The 16,445-nt window shown below is 47.6% G+C and overlaps 1 long non-coding RNA gene across 1 annotated transcript; it reads right to left on the bottom strand.

Annotated features, from left to right (window-relative positions):
• Positions 1-1,165: 1,165 nt before the first annotated feature.
• LOC106015291 (uncharacterized) lies at positions 1,166-9,267 on the bottom strand. The gene is made up of 4 exons (XR_011808568.1): positions 9,159-9,267; positions 8,024-8,124; positions 5,995-6,143; positions 1,166-4,285 (listed from the first exon to the last, which is right to left on the bottom strand). It is a non-coding gene; the product is annotated as an uncharacterized lncRNA (long non-coding RNA).
• Positions 9,268-16,445: the final 7,178 nt, after the last annotated feature.

A 16,445-nucleotide genomic window follows, 5' to 3' on the forward strand; every position in this document is an offset into this window, starting at 1 on the left:
CGGGTTTGCAAGGCCAGAGCTGCGACCAGGTGGATGATGTGCTCCGATGTCCAGCTCCAAGGGTGAAACCATAGAGCATAGGTTTCGAAGCATGCCCAAGATAACTTTGTCCTTCCTCTTTCCCATTTTCCCCTAATTTATGGAGAATGTGTTGACAGCTGCAGCTTCTCTGATGCAGCAAACTTGTAAGGGGGTCCACATCCATGGGGTGCTTGGTTTCCCTGGGTGGCCAGATCCCCTGGGTTTAGCAGCTGTTCCTCTTGGCCCAAGGTGACACACTCGGGAATAAATCTGTAGGGCAAGGCTAATCTCATTTCAGGGAGATCCTGAGAGCGAGGGGTTCCTGGGACCAAAGGTTTGGAGCTGATACCTCATTAAAGCACCAGTCCTATACTGGTTCTGTAGAAGGGAACCTGGCTAGTCACCTTGGCTGGATCTTGAAAGCCCACAAAGCGAGCAGGCAAAAAAAAACAACTTGGGCAGGTTCCTGGGCTAGAGTCTGTTTCATCAGTCCTTCACCAAAGCTAACACATTTCCACAGGTCAGTCTTTTCTGACCATGCAGTCAACACCAAGAATGGACTTCTCAATTGAAAAGGAAAACAAAAAACTATGAACATTTCTAAGGGTGTTTCTATTCCTCCAGAACAGGTCTCTTCACCCCACACCAAGTCCAGATGGATGCATTTTTTTCAGAGCTCATCCATGGTATCCCGGTAGCAAATTCTCTTCCTTTAGCAGACTGCTTCCCACTTTGACTTAAAAAGGGAAACAGGCCCTCAGCCAGAGTTTAGATCTAAATTCAGATCTACAGAGTGGTGCTCTTTCCATCTCTGTTTGTATTTGGGCCTGTCTGGCTTCCTAGGGTGAAACTCCTCTTCCAGATCTGCACAGCAAATACCAGCTCTGCTATTGTGCTCTCCGCTCCCCCCTTTGGCATACAACTTGCTGGAAATCAGCACATCTAGGGAGATCGGTCCAAACTGCCATGGGAAACTGGCTATTTTTCTAAAATACGTGATACAGATCAACCACAGGTTACTGCCTAGATTACTAGCTCGTGGTACTCATGAGATCAGACTAGGTGATCATAAAGGTGCCTCCTGGCTTTCAGACCTATCAGCCCTAAATAATGCAGTAATGAAGTAACATGGAACAAAGCCACATTTGTTCATGTGCAAGGCATGTTAATGATGTTCCTTTTAAAGATGGGTAGATGGAGCGGCGGATTGATGCACTGAATTTCACCTCTAGGGACTCGGAGTTTGGTTACGAGACAAACGAGTTTGATAGCATCAAGTAAATACTCAATGGATATTCGTCTCCATCCCCAAAACCGCCATGCAATTTGGCAGGAGCAGCAGTCTGTGCTCACGAGACGTCTAGAGGTGCTCAGGGCATTGGCAGTCCTTTGGGAGGAAGCATCTGACGGCGCTGTGCCTGGCCGTAGCCAGCACCCTCACCCTCTCGCTTCCCCACGCACTGGCAGCACGCTGCTCCCCAGAACCACTGCAGAGAAAGCACAAAATTAAAACTGAAAGAAGGGGGAAAGAGACGTATTTGGGTTCACAAAATGAGCTAATGCTGGGGACTAGCTGGACTGCATATGGTATCGGCTTTGATGCGTTATTAGAACTGTGAAAACTTGCAGTGTTTCAAGGAAAAGATTTTTTCCAGGCGTGAGATCAAAGCAAAAGCTAAATAATATTGGGTTAGAGAAGAGGGAACTTTCAAATGGCTGGTCTTGACTGTTTATGTATCTAGAAATGTTGTGATAGGAGCAGCCCTTTTCTATAGGGCCCAGTAACAACAGTGTAAATCAAGCATTAACCAGAAATAGACAGCAAATTATCTATTTTTCTAAAGAGACTTCTAAGGGAGCTGCTTTTTAGGGAAGGAGAAAAGGGTTCTGTTTTTCATAGCAGAAAAACACTCATCCAGGAGGCATCACAGTATCTTTGTCCCAAAGCATAACAACGTTAGATATCAAATAACAGCTCTGAAACAGCTGATAAAACTGCACATGGGCATGGTTTGACACAGAGGCACGAGGACACAGCTCAAAGTGATCTTCTCACTTGTTTGATGTCTTTTTAGACTCCTTGCATAAAGAATTCTTATTGCTTTTAAAAAAAGAGAGAGAGAGAGACAAGTCTGTGCAGTCTAGAAGGTGAGGAAGTTTTGCCTGGAAAGTGTGTCCCTGTTAGTTTAGACGTTTCATTTTAGCAGCCTTTTGGAAACCAGAATGTCTGAATTTTCACACGGAACAGCAGTGTTCGCAGGACAGCAGGGACACAGCACTGAGGCACGACAGTGGAAATTCGGAGACTCGCTGGCCGGCTGTGAGAAGAAAGAAAGAAAAGACAAAGAGGAGATGCATGAGGCTAAGACTAGGAATAGAGGGATGGCTTCACCCTTCTCAGTGCCAAACGTGATCTGATCTAATTGCACATGTTTCCTCAATAGGTATGGCAGAGACAAACCCCTCTGGGGAGCCAGCCTTCCCGTCCCAAGACAGGTGCTGAAGGCAGGGGCTGAACTGCCCACAAAGGTGCCTCTTTCCCCTCCACCAGCTCCCGGAGCCAAGGTGCCTCGCGGAGCCAAGACGCCTAATTGCCAGGTGGCTAAGACAAAGCGAGATGCATCACCCCCACAGCTAACTTACCTAATCATCATGACTCTTGTTATGTTTCCAGACGGGAAGAACAGCCAAATACTTTCAGTCTTGGATATGTTTATACGAAGGAACACAACAAGAAAGAACAAAAGTAAGGTCTCCCTCCGGGACACGGCCACGGTCTCTTTTCTGAAAGGCTTTTGGTGAACAGAGTAAAATAGCTGCTTCTCCAGACTGGGGAGAACTTTGTTTTTCCCTGTGAGGTTAAAAATCAGCCTTTTGTGTAGGGTTCACCTTGCCTGGATGGTATCGGTGTCTGAGCGACACTGCTCAGGCCCATTCATAAAGCCAAGAAAAAGAAACCTGACGATCTGCTTCCTCCATTAATTGCAGACTACCGTACTTCCAGGCCAAATTCAATTGTTGTTGCAGAGAAGAGAATCCAAAAGTAGCACAGGCTCTTTCCTTAGCCCATTAAGGAAACACGGCCTGTTCTGAGAGCGACTTTTTCAATGACAAAGACCAAAACCGCAGATGAGGATGAGGAATTTTAAAAAGACCTTTAAAAACATCTCTTTCATTCCAATGTCTCTATAAAAAGATGGTGCAATTTGCATCCCTCTGCATACAGCCAGGCTGGTAGGTTTTGAGTAGCAAACATACCAGGCTTGGCCATCAGCCAACAATTCCCAGCTGTGGCACGAGTGACACCCAGCCACCAAAACTCAATAAACCCACTTGGTAGCTCTGGTCATTATGGCTTACTGATGGTGCGTAGCCATTGAGCTCACGGTCAGACCTTTCCTCCTGCACGATGCTCCATCACGCTGAATGTCCCAGACCTGCCCTTCTCCCTGGGGAAGGAAGAGCTGAGCCCCTCTGAACTCTGCTGAACAGAAGGCCAACAGCAGACATTGTGTCTACAGATGAAGGTGCCTTCATGGTGAGAACAGGTGGATCCTCACGAGTGGGTTTAGAGGAGCGTGAGGCTGCATTCGGTTCATTCACAATGAGATGGTGTTTACTTGTTTCTTGACTGAAGTCTTGAAATGCAAGTCAAGCAATGCCAACACGTCAGAGATCCAGTTTCCATGGCTGGAATGGTGTTGTGAAAATATTTGTGCATACATTTATATGAATAGACATATATTTATAAAAGTATATACACGCATACGTGTTTGTCTAGAATGAGGTTTGTTCATAAGACAGAAGGCCAGAAAGAGTGTACCTCCATGTGTGCACATACATATGCCTGCACAAACATGCTTATCTGTATAAATAAATAAAATAAAAGAAGGAAAATAACACAGGGAAAATCAAGAAAGAGGCAAAAGAAAGAACGGTATGAGACAGACAGGAAAGCCATGGAGTAGCTGAAGTTGTAAAGCTGATCATACATCCTGTGTGACCAGGATGCTCCCTCGTCGGAGGAGGGAGCAGCGCTGTACACTGCAGGGCCCTGACGTAGGTGTAAATCTGCAAGGTGTTACAGCAGCACCCAGACGTGGTCCTGGAGAGCAGAGACTTGACTGCTGTTGCTCTCTCTTGCTCAGCCCTAGATCTGGAACAACTTTGTTGGAGCCAGAGGAGTTACTCCAGAATTGTACCTGTGGCAGAGATAAAATCTGCTGCGCGATGGATTAGGATTTGTGTTTCCAAAAAGAGGAATCTGTCAAAGGAAGCAAAGAAGAAACAGAGGAATGTGAGCACTCTGCCTCACACTCTTTGAAGTGCTGTGTCTTTTACAAGGGAGTAACCTAACCCACGTTTATTCCCGTGTTTTTCTTCCACAATTTACTCCAGAGATTTTCTTTAAACAATAAATAGGAAATACCCTCACATACAGCTGTGCAGGATATCTACTTTACAAGCCTTTTTTTCCAGGGTGGGAGCTCGCCTGCTAGGCATCAGAGTCATGGAAAGAAACTACTGAACGTGATGCAGGAAGCAACAATGCTGGCTTTCTAATTTAATGTCCATTCCACACCAAAGTTCACTGGAGCAGATATCCCTAGGTGACTACCTGCATGAAAACTAGATGAGCTCCAGCTACAACCATCCAGCAAAAATGCTATCAACCTCCCTGCAGGGGTCTCCTTAATGTTCATAACAATCAGGGTAAAATGCAGACCTTCTGAAGCTGCTCTGCAATGGCACGCAGTCCTGCAGACCATTCACTAGGAATATAAGTGATAACTTGGAAATTCCTAAGAGGATGCTCAAAATGTCCTGGTCTGGACAGAGATGTGGAAAAGACTGAAATGGTCTCAGATTTAGGCACTAGAAGCCCCTAAAATGTATTTATGGGTCTGAGTTGGCAGGTATGCTTGAGAAAATCCTACTCAGAGCAAGGCTATGTGCAGCCTGGACTGCGAGATTTATAATGTCAGAAGGTGACGGGGTGAGAAGCAGCCTTGTCATCAGGAGATAGAAACAGACCAAGCTGTGTCCAGAGACCGATCACACTGACTTGGAAACACATTTGATAGAAAGCTGGAGGTGCTTCTGAGCTGTGTCCAGGTTTATGGTTCGGAGCTGAGTATGAACCAGCCAGGTACCTCCGTCCTGTCTGCAGGTAGCACAGCTTTGCATTTCAGGTGCCTGCATGGGCTGAGTGTTAGGCAGAGTTTCAAAGTGTGATGCTGTTCTGAAAAGCGAGGAGGTGAAAGTGGGACGGTAGGTCTCTAAGCTGATTCCCTCTGTGACTCAGATCAGATATGCCCAGCTTGCAAAGGAAGATGAGGAAGAGGTTCTCCCTCACCTTAATCTGGGAGCCAGGTTGGTTGTTTTACACTGTAGTCATTAATTCTGCCTGATTTTGCCCAGGGAAAACAGACAGCCATTTATCAAAGAATTACTCAGATGATGCAGTAAAGAGCTAAAATACAGCTTTCTACCCATGAAAACACGGGCAATCCTCCTTGGTGAACATTAGCAGAGAGTGAGTAAGTGTGTATTTATAAGCTGCGGCGATCAGTGGATAGCAGCCTCAGTACACGTGGGGTCTGATTTTAAGAAATGACTATATTCCTCAGCCACTTTTGCAGTCACACTGGGATTGCCTGGTCATTTCAGAAAATCTGCTTCAGCTCCAGCTGTGGGCTTTCTCCGCAAGGTTTTCATTTGTAGCTGTGCAGCATTTCAAGCTTTGTGTGTACCTGTGGCCCCGTGCACCAGGCAGAGAGAGGACTGAGCCCAGATTTAAAGTCCTGAGCCTGGGAACTTGGTAGGAGGCAGAGGAGCTACATCTGAGCCACATCGTTTTTGAAGTGTTCCCAAACACACTCACAGTAATACCATTAGCTGTCCCTGCTTGGCTGAAGCACCCTTAATACATCCCGTTAAATTCAGGCAAATTAGCGCTGTTAGCTCACTCACCAAGCCGTCCCCGCTTTTCCTTGCAGGAGGCAAGCCAGGCGAGGTGGCTGGCGCCCTGCCACACTGTCCGAATGGCATTGCCACTGCCAGAGTGACGGGGTCGGCACAAGCCACCGTTCACCAGGTCCAAGTCGGGTTTTGCTCCATGACTACAAAAGGAGAGAAGCTAATTCAGGCAGGAAGAATATTCTGGCAGTGGTTCCTGGCAAGCGCCAAGGCCTTATTTATTATTTCATGCATTTTCTTTCTTCTGCTCATACAGTCAGTTCAGATCACATTTTGTCTTCCAGAGATAAATTAGAACCCGCAATGGGCTTCAGACCAACCTAGATGGAAGCTGCTTAAACAGAGCATGAATTTGCCCCTCTACCTTTGCTCTGATTTAAGGAAACATGCATGCCCAGATTATTTCACCTGAGGTAGCCAAGCATTAATTAATTACATAAAAGCATTTGTGAACCTGTTAAAACTATCTATTAGATGAGCAGCACTGCTATCTCCACCATCGCTCTAAACGTTTTAATTAATTTGGGGGAATTTACACATGCACGCTGTCTGCCAAATTCAACAAAAAACTTGCTTTATAAACTAATAATAGCATTTGCTTTCACTGTGAAGGAGTTATGCAAGCTCTGTATGTGCATGTAAGGGGAGAGGGTGCTGGGTTCTGCACAGAGCCAACTGCTGCTTGGTGATTTACCAGCAAAGCTTGGTGATTTACCAACAAAACACCTTTCTCACCAATATCACATTTGCGTTAATGTCAGCAGAGGTGCAGAGAAACGTGTGCTCAGTGTCTGACAGGATCGAGCCCATCAAAAATAGTAAAAATAAATAAATAAATAAATAAATATTTAACATACTGAGAAAAATCACTATTTGCTTTCATAGAGCTATCGTGAGGCAGCAGTGGCTGGTGCTACCCTCTTTTTCTGCAGCAGATTTCACATTGCATGTAGATAATATAACTGCACATCTGGACTCGACTGCTGGGAATTTATGGCCAGTGATTTTCAGAAGGAAAAATTACTTCTCCGTTTGACAGAATTTAAGAGGATAACCCATTCGTTAGGTAGCCTGGTAAACAATAAAATCCTAATCATCTTTGGTGGATTAGCCACACAGGGCAAGAAGCAAGGCCTGCACAGATGTGAAGAAGCTTTGCTGAACAGGGAAATCTCAGCTCGAGGAAGGCGCAGAGCCTGCTCTGGTGGCACTTTCCTCCATGGCCACAGGAGGAGGACATGGCCTGGCAGCCAGGCTGGGTGGCATGGGAGCACTTGCTGTGGTATTCCCCCATGTCCCAGCACTGCTGCCCACACTGGCCGTGCTTCTCCACATGCCCCAACGTCCTCCAGCTGGAGGTGGATGTCCTGCAAACACCCCAAAGATCCCCCTGTCCCCACATGTTCCCACCCCAGGGTAGGCCCGGAGCCACCAGGCCTGGTTGCCCCGCTGCCTGTCCTCACACCACCTCTGCCCGCCGCTGTCCCGCTCCACAGCACGGAGGCGAAGGTATTTTCGGGAGCACTTAGACGTCGAGATAGGCATCTGGCCCCAGCCCTTCAAAGGTGCCGAGGCGGTGCCGTGCTGCAGCTCGGGTTAAACCCACTGCAGCGGGAGCTGGAGTGCCCCTGCGCTTGAGGTTTCTCTCCAGTTTAACTACATCACTCCAAATCCACCTAGATAAAGCGATACAACCCTTCTTGTATAGACAAGACCGTAATCTCTGCGTTTCATCTCTCCTCGCTATTGTTCCTCCTGGCCCGGGCCTCCTGGCAGCCCTGAGCACTAATCACAGTCAGGTACAAGGATTCCTAGGGACGAGCAGAAAACTACCCCGCAAATTCATTTCCACTTGTGCTTGGCACAGGGCTGGCGCTCCAGTCCCCCGAGGCTACCTCCGTTTCGACATTTCCAGCCTGCAAGACTCAAATTTAACATTCAAAACGCATCTCCTTAATTTATCTTCTTCCCTTGATATTATCTTCCCCGTGCTGCTCAGTGATTTGTTTGTCGTTGTACCTACAGTGGTTTTGACGAAGATCCCCCTTCTCCAGCATCCCGGCACTCAGTACACCACATCACACTGCCGCTCCGTCAGATTGCATCTCCTCTCTTTGAGGGGCCCTGAAAGTACAATTTTAAGAGAAATGTGGGGAATCCCACTCACCATCGGGCCTGTTACGGTCACCGATGCTGTGCTGCCCAGCAAGGCCTGCTGGTGTGAAGGTGGCCCCAGGGTGGTCCTGCCGCCTTGGGCAGCTCTGTCCTTTGTGGTCATCCACCTCAACTGCTTGTGCACGTCGTATTGTGCACAAATGAGAAGGTCCCAGCCATGCCATGCAAGGACTGTGTTAGTGTCCCTACAGATGTTCACTCTGGCCAGACCCTCTTCATCCCCTGCATACCAGGAGCTCACACCCTGAGCCAGCCTTCACCTGAGAGCTGAGCCTTCCCAGCTCTATCCCTTTAATCTTTTGATTAGGCAGATGGCTCTGGATGTATAAAAATGAGGTTGGGGGTGTTGCTCGAGGTGAATGCTGAGCTCTCCCCTGCTCTGACCTCAACCTGGGTAAAGCAGAGGAGACAAATGGCAGTCACATCTGACTTGGGTCAGACTCTAGCCTGGTGGAGGTAGAAGTTGTGTTTTGTAGAAGCTGCCATAATAGAAGCTCACAACAACATCTTTGGGGCCTAGGTTATTACAAAAAAGTAATCATCAAAACCTTTAAACCAGTCAATATTCATGCAACGCCCGAGCCCTCCTAGCCTCACTTCCTGTGCAATGTTTCCCAACAGTACCTGCAACTCAATGTGCAGCTGGTACCCTTGGAAAGACCAACAAAAAGAACGATTTCTGTTTAAACAAGATTTGGAAATCAACTCGGAAATCTTCTGCAGGCTGGTCCCCATATCTCAGCAGGCTCCATTCTAACATCAGGCACAAACGTGAGGAGCTGTCAGTAGACATGCAGCAGCTCTCGGGGCTGCGTGAATACCATTTCTCCCTTGCAAAAGCTCTGGGCTCGCGGCAGGGAACCATTTGCAGTTGCTTAGAAAGCGAGGAACAACACACGGCATGCGGTCTGTGGCCTGCGTGGGCACACGGAGTCACATCCCCTTCCTCACGCTGTTCCACGGCCAGTAGTTATTTCACTTACCATGAGCTGCACTTGCTCTTCATCCAGGTAAATGTGTGCCTGTGCTTGGCGTACCGTGTCAGCTGGAAATACCAGAAGGGAAATTTGAGCAGACACATCTGCAGGATGTGCAAATCAGCACAGAAACGAGGAATTTGGCAAGTCTCTCGGAAATGATGATAGCGGTGTTTTCTTTTTTTACATCCCATGCCTTTTACTCATTCAGCTGGGACACTATTTCCTATTTCACGACATTTCCACATTGCATATCTACTGGGAATGTAAACACGTTCCAGGATTCAACTGCAGCTTTTTTTTGGGAGAGAAGTCACAAACATCTGCTTTCTAGTGTCACAGCCGGGGAGGCGCAGACCACGTGGGGAAGTGCTCCATGGAGGAGTGACGCAGACCGAGACAGCCCTGATGGTGAGCCCTGCACCATGGGGCCAAGCAGGATGAGCTCCACGAGCCATCCAGGGATCTGCAGCTCCTCGCAAGGAGATGAACTGCTCTGGGACCAGCAATGGCAAAGCCACGGCCTAGAAATGGAAAAAGCAGGGGTGCTTGTCGACAGCACAGAGGGGGAAAATGAGTGTCACTGCCTAGGATGCTGGAAGAGGTGATGGGTAGAGGCTCAATGGACAGAGATGCATTTTTTTCTTTCCTATAGAAATTAATATAACCCAAGAGGGAATGAATGCTTGCAGGGGTTCACAAAATGCACATTGTTTCAGTGCCCAGGGGCAGCATTGAGGGTGCAGAGGACGTGGACATGGGGACAGGACCATCATCACTGAGGGTTTTCAGAGGCTGTTTCTGGGGGACACAGAGATGTGGATGTCCCTAGGCCCTCGTGGCTGTATTCCAGGGAACAGAAGCACTGCTGGAACCACCACCCCTCCCCACTGACTCCTTTCAGGATCCTTTGAGCCAGCCAAGGAGAGCAGAACAACCCCAGTGCCCTCACAGGACAGCACAATTGTTCCCTGCAAGGCGTGCTGTCTACTGAGGACCACAGCCTGTATGGTGTAACACACACAGAGTCATGCACAGGCTTTGGTTTACAGCTTTCCCCATTTATACGATCTCATTTTAGTCTCTACTTCACTCTCCCCAGTTTGGTATGATAATACCAGAGCACTTTGCTGTCCCCTCTATAGTCGATCTTGCACTTTACTCTTACAATCCCTTCCCCGATATTAAATTTCTGCTCCATTTTCTGCTTCTACAGAGACACACTCTCTTCAAGGCAGTGCAATGCCATCATGTAGCTATTTTTTGGAGGTTTGGCCCTAAAAATCCAGCCAAAAGGGCTCCAGAATTGGTGAGGAATCCAGGATTGCTGTTCCAGCTGACTGCTCTGTCCCCCTGCTCTGCCTGCTGCCTGGGCACCTCCTCTGCCTCGCGCTGCCTTCACCAATGGAGGAGGTCATTGCTTCTCCTGTTTTGGGCTAGTGGTAATGCCAGCTCACTAGATTCTGGCATGGAGATGGCTTATAGAAAACATAGAAGAAATGAGGGTGGGTGCTCCCACAAATCACAAAATATCCCAAGTCGGTAGGGTCCCACAAGGATCATCGAGTCCAACTCCTTGGTCCCTAAAGGACCACCCAAAAAAATCACACCATATGTCTGAGAGCATTATCCAAATGCTTCTTGAGCTCTGATGGGCTAATACAGGAAATTCATGCCATCTGCTATTTCCTACCAGACGTTACTGTTCTTGCTACTCCGGCCAAAGCACATTGAGTCTTCAACCAACAGAGTTTGCAGCCAGGCACCTTACATTTAAGCTGGCATCAATCCCTGCTCCATAAAGCATGGCTGGGGATGGTGACCTGTGGCCAACGGAGGGCAGCAGCCTCCCGAAGCACCCCATGAATCATGCCAGTCACCAGCTCAGGCATCACCAAACCCCAAACCAGGCAGTCATGGTCACTGTCATAGGACCTTCTACACGCGGTCTTAAATAAGCTCTGAGGTTAATAACGAGCACAGCATCTCACACAGAGAACCCTGATACATCTGCTAATTACCCACACAAGAATTAAGTTGTGATAATTAGAAGATCAGATAATGATGCCTGGGAAACACCAGAGCAGAAATGTTGGTTCAGTAATGAGATGCATGTTAAGTACCTCATTTTGACACTGTCTCCCACAGCATTCTCCTCAAGAAACTGGCTGCTCTTGGCTTGGACTGGCGCACGCTTCGTTGGGTTAGAAACTGGCTGGATAGCCGGGCCCAAAGAGTTGTGGTGAATGGAGCCAAGTCCAGTTGGAGGCCAGTCACTAGTGGCGTCCCCCAGGGCTCGGTGCTGGGGCCGGTCCTCTTCAACATCTTCATCAATGATCTGGATGATGGCATTGAGTGCACCCTCAGTAAGTTTGCAGATGACACCAAGCTAGGTGCGTGTGTCGATCTGCTCGAGGGTAGGAAGGCTCTGCAGGAGGATCTGGATAGGCTGCACCGATGGGCTGAGGTCAACTGTATGAAGTTCAACAAGGCCAAGTGCCGGGTCCTGCACCTGGGGCGCAATAACCCCAAGCAGAACTACAGGCTGGGAGAGGAATGGTTGGAGAGCTGCCAGGCAGAGAAGGACCTGGGAGTGATGGTGGACAGTCGGCTGAATATGAGCCAGCAGTGTGCTCAGGTGGCCAAGAAGGCCAACGGCATCCTGGCTTGTATCAGAAACACTGTGACCAGCAGGGCTAGGGAGGTGATCGTCCCCCTGTACTCGGCTCTGGTGAGGCCGCACCTCGAGTACTGTGTTCAGTTTTGGGCCCCTCGCTACAAGAAGGACATCGAGGTGCTAGAGCGGGTCCAAAGAAGGGCGACGAAGCTGGTGAGGGGCCTGGAGAGCAAGTCCTATGAGGAGCGGCTGAAGGAGCTGGGCTTGTTCAGCCTAGAGAAGAGGAGGCTCAGGGGTGACCTTATTGCTCTGTATAAGTACATTAAAGGAGGCTGTAGAGAGGTGGGGGTTGGCCTGTTCTCCCATGTGCCTGGTGACAGGACGAGGGGGAATGGGCTAAAGTTACGCCAGGGGAGTTTTAGGTTAGATGTTACGAAGAATTTCTTTACTGAAAGGGTTGTGAGGCACTGGAACGGGCTGCCCAGGGAGGTGGTGGAGTCACCATCCCTGGAAGTCTTCAAAAGACGTTTAGATGTAGAGCTTAGGGATATGGTTTAGTGGGGACTGTTAGTGTTAGGTTAGAGGTTGGACTCGATGATCTTGAGGTCTCTTCCAACCTAGAAATTCTGTGATTCTGTGATTAACAGCTGGGGTGTGATTGCCAGTGCCAGCCTCAGTGTGATAACAGCAATAAGACTCGACCTCCAAAGTGAAATGGACATTTTCTCACTGATTTATATATATATATATTGGCAAATGAAGCAAATGAAATCATGTGGAAAAACTTGTTTTTCACACAGTTTTCAGCATGAACCAGTTTTCAGTTTTCAGAACTGTGAACATCACTGAGTTTCACTCCTTGGAGTTGATTAACTTTCTCCTCCCTCCCAAGAGATATGGGGACAACCCAAAGGGACTTGAAAAACCTGGGCAATAAGATGATGGGAGGATTCAGCATCACTGTGGGAGAGTCCCTTTAGCCACCAAAGTGAAATGGTCACAGGACAGAGACATCATGCTTTGACTTCACCCCCAGCTCAAAAAACTTCAGGAAGAAATAGCCCAAGCAAAATTTATTAAGTGGGTCGGACGGAGTGAAATAGACAAAAGTTACAGCACACCTGTAACAGGGTTATGACCAAGTTCTCAAAGAGAGCTGGAGTAGCCTCTTCTTCTTGTGTGCTATGTGTGGCATCTTAAAGAGATTCCCATTTCAGAAAGTGCTGGAGCAACAGAAGAGGCTGCCCAGAGAGGCGGTGAGGTCTCCTTGGAGATATCCAAAAGCCGCCTGGATGTGGTGCTGGGCACCCTGCTCTGGGTGGCCCTGATTGAGCTGGGGATGGAGCAGATGCTTCCAGAGCTCCCTGCCAACTTCAACTGCTCTGTGATCCAGTGATTCTGTGTTACATTTGCTTGAAAAGTGAGCTAAATTCAGGCAATTAATGAATCCTTTTTGGAAACTTTGGCCACCCTACTGTAGGATATTCAGAAACAGTCTGTAGTTGGTAAAAGCAACACTTAAAGTATCTACGATTAAGCCAAAATCAAATAATGAGAATAGCTGCATCAGGGGTGGTAGCCTTCTTAAACCAAACTGAAGGAAAGAGGGGGATAGAAACACCAGCCACTGAAGTAAGTGGAGAGGTTATCCACCTCTGGAAAACCTACAAAAGAGGGATTCAGCACAAAAAATGAACCCACCCCTACAGGTGGAATCCCATCTTCAGTTTGTTCAATCTCACAGCACGTCCGGCCAGAGGTGGATGAGCTCCTGCTAGGGAGGACCACCTACCCTGCCCAGTTTTGTTTTGCTAGTTATGATGCCATAAAAACTTGTCTGTCAGAGGAGGGACTGCCTCGATGTCATCTGCTGGCTGTGTGACTGCCCTCTGGCCAGATTTGGCACTGTGGCAATACCAGGTAACTTCCTCTGAGAAACACGGTTCAGTTTTTTATCCAAATACTTTGCAGACTTCTGAATGAATTTAAATACCACACAAGCAAGCAAGCTCAGGAAGCTACAGGACAGAATTCAAGACAAATTCTTAAGCAATCTATCATCGAAGGAGATGGACCGTGGCAAAGGATTTTCCAGCTGTGCCCACTCAACAACATCCCTCAAAGACAATGCTATTATGAGTGTGCATTTGCAGCCATGTACACAAGGCTGTGACGAAGGCCTTTTTATTGTGTTGAATCCTAAAGTCACTCCCTGGAGAAGAATTGGCCTTCCTGTCCAAAGTACGGTTATTAAACTACCAAGCACTTCATAGCTGGGGAAAAGAGTTCATTATGAGTGTTCGTCAAAGCTTATGAAGACACAGAAAATGCTGAAAAGTATTTCTTCAGCAGCTGTAGATATTACTTATAGATTAAAATAGGAGTATATACTACAGAGTTGTTTGGGGTTTTTCTTAAATCACTGAAGGCTGCTAAATTGCCAAATGCTTGCTCTGCTCCGGACATACTTTGATAGCTAACTGGCAGAACATTAGGATTATGGAATAGGGCTCAAGATATTTAATCATTAGAAGCCGGTGTCTCCAGCCCGTGATTCTAAAGGTAACATCAGTCCGTACTTAATTAAAAAGTGATACAACTTCTAACTTGTAAGCCAGTGTTTTGGGTTGGGTGAGATTGCAGAAAGGGTACTTTCCAACTAAAGATTTCTCCCGCTCAGCAGATTTCTGTCCAGAATATTTTGTCTACTCCATGATTTTTATGAGAGGACACTGAACTGAAACCAAGCTTTGGACAAAAGCATATCTATCTGAGAGTGGTACCTATAAATGGTCCAACATTATAAATTGTGACCTGGTGGACGCAGTGGGATTACACAGGGGATCTCTCCATGTACAGATCATGAACTCAGGCTGGTAACACGAAATTGCAGTACCACTGAGTGTCTTAGCATCCATGCCAAGGCTGTGTCACCTAGACTGAAGGGAATCTTTAAAAATTAAAGCCAAAATTAAATATTATTTTTGGAAAAAAACAAAAACAAACAAACAAAAAACATATCTAAATAAAAATAAAATGCTAGATAAAATGTTTTCTTCCTGATATTTCTACAGAAGAACGAGGGTTGGCAAGCAATCCCAACAGAGAAGAACAAAGCAATTGGATTAGTTCTGCTTTTTAAAATCTGCAGGTCTCAGGAGGGTGCAGGAGACCTCAGAAGGAGCAGGGAGGCCCAGCAGGGGCAGGTCACAATATCGCAGCAGAAGACCAGCTACATCAATGCAGTCTGTCCTAGAAGAAGGATTTTGTGAGGCAGGGGACACTGCCCTTCACCCAGCGAATATCCAAGAAGAAACTGAACATGGAGCCACACATGGACACACACACACACACGTTCTGACTGATTTTTTCATGCTAACTCATTAAACACTGATTGTCTTCTTACGGTGTTTACAACATCCATTATGGCTTTTTCACTTGTCCCTGAGCATGTGAAATCTAACCCCAGGACTGGGGCTGTTATAGGCCCAGAGGAGCTAGTCCCACTTCTAGGAAAAGGTTGGAGGGAGTAAGAAATCTGCTGCTTAACAGGGGTGTTAAGTGGGTGAAGAAAAGGATTGTGTCACAGCCTTCTTGGAAGAAGGGAAATGGAAGAGAAGAAAGGTCCACCACGATGCATCCAAACACACAGGCCTGAAGACCTTCTGCCCAAAAGAGCTTTTTGAGAAACCCCAGGAGACGAAATGCTGGCACCAAGTCCTGTGTTGGTGCCTGCCCTCAGAGAGAGGCCCGAATGCTCCTGCACCCAGGGCTCCGGGTGGCCTCCACCTCAGCCCTCCTGCTTGCTGCATCGTTCCCACCCAAACACAGCTCAGCAGGACAGAGCAGTGCCTACAGCACCAGCGTGAGAGTCCCTAGGGAAGACTAATTAGAGCTGAACAATGAGTTGGACACCCTCAGCCCCTGCACATAAATAACAGCCCTGCGAGCGGCCTAGCGCACCTCAGGGAAATGTGCGGTGCCAAGAGCTGCAGCCCTCGCCATAACACAGCCACAGGCAGCAGGAGCCACAGAGGGACCCAGGGAAGTCATCTCCCCTTCACTTGCATAATGCAGAATAAAATGAGGTCGTTCCCATGAGCAGCACAGCTGTGTAGGACTGGGCTTTAGCACAGTGCTCCTCCAGCACTGTCTTCCTGAGATGAAGGCTGCCTCGCCATTCCTCTTGCTGTGGTTGGCAAAAGAGAGGACAGGAAAAGAAATGATGCTCTACCCGATTATCCTTTTGTCAGAAGTCATTGCACCTTTGGGCCATAAAGCCTAAGGCTGCTTTCAACAATCTGTCAGCTGCTTTTGCTGCAACTCCTGTTGCTACCGGAGCCTGATGTAGGCTACTGAGTTACCATACAAGCTGGCACAGAAACGTAAAGCAATAAAAAGCTTACCCGTCATAAGGTACTAAGCAGTGGTAGGAAAATTGACTAATTAAAAAGCTTTTTAAGCTGTCCTGTCATGGTTGTTTTATTTGAAAACCATTTACTGAAAATGAGCATTTCCTCTCTAATTTGTGCTCCTTCATAGGGGATTATCATCTGATTGCCACAGTTTGCACCGCTTGCCTACGTCTGCATGATGTGGCACGGAATGATTTTCGGGGCTGCATCATCCACCCCAGAGAGGCAAGATGCCAGGCAGGGGGAAGGTGGAAGTTCAGA

This window comes from Anas platyrhynchos, chromosome 3 (genome assembly GCF_047663525.1).
Source record: "Anas platyrhynchos isolate ZD024472 breed Pekin duck chromosome 3, IASCAAS_PekinDuck_T2T, whole genome shotgun sequence".
Lineage (NCBI taxonomy): Eukaryota > Metazoa > Chordata > Aves > Anseriformes > Anatidae > Anas > Anas platyrhynchos.